Genomic DNA, 4,260 nt, shown 5'->3' on the forward strand with positions numbered 1-4,260 from the left:
CGAGTTAGAGTGCTACTCCAATTGGTACACAAGAACTTCAGGCGTCCCAACATTAGTATAAAAAATTCAGAGAAAATCTTTTGCCTCTTAAGTTTTATCAATTGAGGAAAAATTTTATGCATGTCCATAGTGGACTATTTGGTTTTGGCCAGGTAGAATAATATGCAGAACCAAAACTTGCTATTTCGTGCCTGTAGAAATAAGAATTGGTTTGATAAGAAACTTGCGTGATTTTAAGTAAACAAATTTCAAGACCTGTGTTTTGCTTACATTTTGTATGGCTGTACATTTGTGTTGAACGTGTTAGTTAATGATCTGAGCAATAGATGCCTGGACTGTCCCGCGCATTTTGAAAACGCCTAAATAGAAAGAGGTAGAAACTGAAAGATCAAAACTTCTCAGGATTATATGCATTGCAATCTGCAAATTGAAATTTTACACCAAACTATCTATAAACATTTTCAAAACTTCTCAATGATTTGCCGCCTCGACTAATGTTTATCGCTGCGCAACGGGGATCGACCTACCCGGTCAGGTCGTGGGGGTCGAGAGGGCAGCGTCCCTCGTGGGGGCTCGGGGGCAACGCCCTCGAAAGAGAATTTTATTTTCAAAATTTTTTGAATGGGTACATCTGTTCGTTTTGACAGTTACTTCCAACAGATATGTTCTTCATTTTAAGGGACATACCCAATATAGAAGACGAACTTAAAAAAGTATACAATTGATCGTAGATTATATTTTTATTTTTGTTTACAAAACCACACCCTCTAACAACAATAAAACAGAAAAAATGGAAAAAAAACGTGTGTAAGTGTCTCCGTGACACACTTGCGTGACACATGTGTGTCACTCAAGTGTGTCACGGAGACACACTCTCCGTGACAGTGTGTCACGGAGGCACTTTCTCCATGACACACTGCTCCGGGGCAGTGTGTCACGGAGACATTGTTTCCGTGACACACACTGAAGTCCTTGCAAATGGTTTGAATGGATATGAGAATATATTCATGTGATATTGTACTGAAAATGTGCATCAAAATGAATCAAAAAGTTTTTATTAAATTGTAGTGAAAAAGTTAATTTGTAAATAATTATAAAGATCCCAATTGAGTAAATTCGACCACATGCACAATTTGAAGCAGTAACATACTTTAATTGCATTACTTGATGTCTACTTGTTGAATGTGTTCATTTGGTACAATATTCAAATGTTGTTTGATATTTCTCATGGTAATGAATGGACCGCGTACACAGTGCCACTTCAAAACATTTTGTATATTTATGTCGAATTTGAGTGTCACCCCAAAATCAACACGATATTCGTACTCTCTAGATATTGAACAACTACGTCATTGACATCACTAAATAACATGAAATTTGAACAAGAAATGCAAGCATACATAACATCAACGTTAATTAAAAAATGGGGCTACTAATGCAGCCGGCCACTTTCATTTGTCATTCTTCTCCACGGTTGCTTTGCCCTTGCGAATTGTCATGTTCATGTTCATCGAAATCTGAACCTCTTCTTCGTCGGGGAGATGAATTTGATATTGAAACATGCGCCGGTGTCGAAGTTCCGACCTCACTGACTGGAAGTAGAGAAAATGCTTGCCAACCTCCACCGTTTTCTTTGATTTTAGGGACAATGAGCTAAGACTCACACGGGAGGTTCGCCGGTGTCGAACTTCAAAGTCCCGACCTCATCGACTGAAGTACAGAAATGAGCCAATTTCAATTTGGGTTGGGGATAATGAGTCAATTTTAATTTGGAGATAACGTGTTTCTTCCATTTATTATCAGATTGGGGTTTTTTTTCCTTATTTCCCTTCCAACCACGTGTCCTCATTGTTTATTAATTTTTTATTACCTGTTCAACATCTGTGCAAAGGAATGTTCGAATAGCATTACTGAAAATAGATTAAAGCCCAGTACAAATGCATTCGTGATCTTCATCATCACAGGTCTGCGCCACCGCCACCATTACATATTAAACCGAAGAGCTTACTTCAATGCCAGAAAGATGCATATTGTAAGCAACAGGAATCTAATTGATTCCAAGATTATTTGGCCTTGATATCGGAAAGTCGAGAAATTTTATGTCCCAAAACTGAAACATAGAACAAATGCTCAACTCTGAAAAATGACAAGACGTGGGGTAGAAGAAAAGTGAGAGATCTTGATGTACTGCAAAACCTGTAGCCAAACTCAGTCTTCCAACTGGACATTGAAGACCATGATTTCTTGCATTTGTTCGAGAAAGAGGAGCTGGGTTTTGACTTTTGTGGCATCGATTGGGGCGTGTTTGTTGCACATAATTTATCCCCATGTATATTATGGGGACGTTTGTTTTTCATTTTTGTAAAAGTGAGAATGAAAAATATAGTCGTTATGGGTCTAATACAAGAGATAGAAATTCAAATTTCGTGACTTGATGTGATGGATAACGGTCATATTTTTCATTTTAATAGGGAAATAATGAAAAACAAACAAGGGTTATATATGTAAATGAGTGTATTTTTCAAATTTCAAATATACTATAAAAAGTGCAGTATATTTAGTGAAAAAAAATGGAAATGTAATAACTAAATTAATTTTAAATGTGTAGTGTGTGGTGATATTTCCTCTTCATAAATATCCTTAAAAAGCTTAAACTTTTTTTATTCAAAATATTATGTTTTATTCTTTTTATTTTAATTTTTTACAATAATTTTTGTAATGCAATGAGTTACTATTTGCAAAATTATAGTACGCATATTTTATTCAATTTTGCTACACTTACAATTTGGTTGACATTTTATGATGTGGTAGACAATTCGACCATTTATTTGAATAACGCTTATTCAAATTAGTGGCCAAATTTTTTACACATCGTGAATATTAATCAAGATGTACAAAATGAAAGTAAAAATAACTTAGGGTTCATTTGATTGTAATTTTGGAAAAGGCAAACCAATTCAATGTAAATTGGAAAAAAAAAACAGCAAATCCATAGAAATTCGATTTCCACTCAATTAATCAAAAATATGTTTTAAGTGTTTGTATCTTGAAATTCGAATTTCATTTTTACTTTCGTATCAAACAGTCAATATAAAAAACGAATTTTTCAGATGTGTAATTTTTCATGCAATTTAACATTATGGAACGGACCTTAATTCTATTTTATAATCCAATTTTTACTATTGTCATTATCATCACTTGTAACACGTGTTACACAAGTTCTGCCATGTGATTAGAGAAAGAGACCATCGACCAATGTGATGTCCATTTTGCATTTACATTACAGCGACAATTTTCTCGTCTCTTACGCGTGGGGTCCAATTTGATATTTGTTTTAAGTCTCGTTTGGTATCCATTTTTGTAATAATGAAAATGAAAAATATGATCGTTACGAAATCCACACAAAAGATAAAAAGTTAAATACGGTAACATGATGTGATGGATAACGATCATATTTTTCATTTTTGTGGCCAAAAAATGAAATCAAACGGGTCTTAGTAAAAAAAATCTTACCGTCGCTTGGGTTTGTGGGTCCTAAAGACATCTGTCGGTGGATATTTACCTTCTTGCCTTATTTTATTTTTTATTTAACAAGACTTTTTAAAATGGTGTAATTTGGATTATTTATTTTTCATATTCTCCCAACAGCAACAGGCTGCCCGTTAGGTGCACCCTTCTGCCCGAAGTCACAACCTGAAAGCAAAGTATTATGATTAAGTATTCAAGTCCTTTAATTTTCAATAAAAAATGAAATAAAAAATTACTTGTTTTGTATTTATAAATTGGTGTCGGTTCTAGGCTTAAAATTGTATTGCTAGAGTTCTGTATGTATAATTTTGGTTTCACTAAATATTAATATATTTATTCATTTGTAAGCACTTTCGCTATAAAATTTTCTATCTTTTTCAACATTTTTTATTAAGAAAATAATAAATTATATTATAAAAAAAGTCATAATTTTAAGATAGAATAATCATCTATCTTAATAAATGAATTCTGACTCAACAGTTTCATTTTTCGGTGATGTAGGCCGATTGGATCCCATCAATCAAAACATCATCTTCATTTTTCACGTTCTTCCAATAAATTCTAATCTAAGATGTCTAGAGGCGAGAGACAAAAACGAAGGATTAATCAATTAACTTGAGCAAATCCATAACCCGCTTCCATTTGTGAGGAACAATCTTCTTGGCTACTTTCATTTATGCATTTAACAAAGAGAGGCAAAAAAAAAAAAAAAAAAAAAGGAAAAAAAAAAAT

The sequence above is a fragment of the Olea europaea genome, chromosome 3 (genome assembly GCF_002742605.1).
Source record: "Olea europaea var. sylvestris chromosome 3, O_europaea_v1, whole genome shotgun sequence".
Classification (NCBI taxonomy): domain Eukaryota; kingdom Viridiplantae; phylum Streptophyta; class Magnoliopsida; order Lamiales; family Oleaceae; genus Olea; species Olea europaea.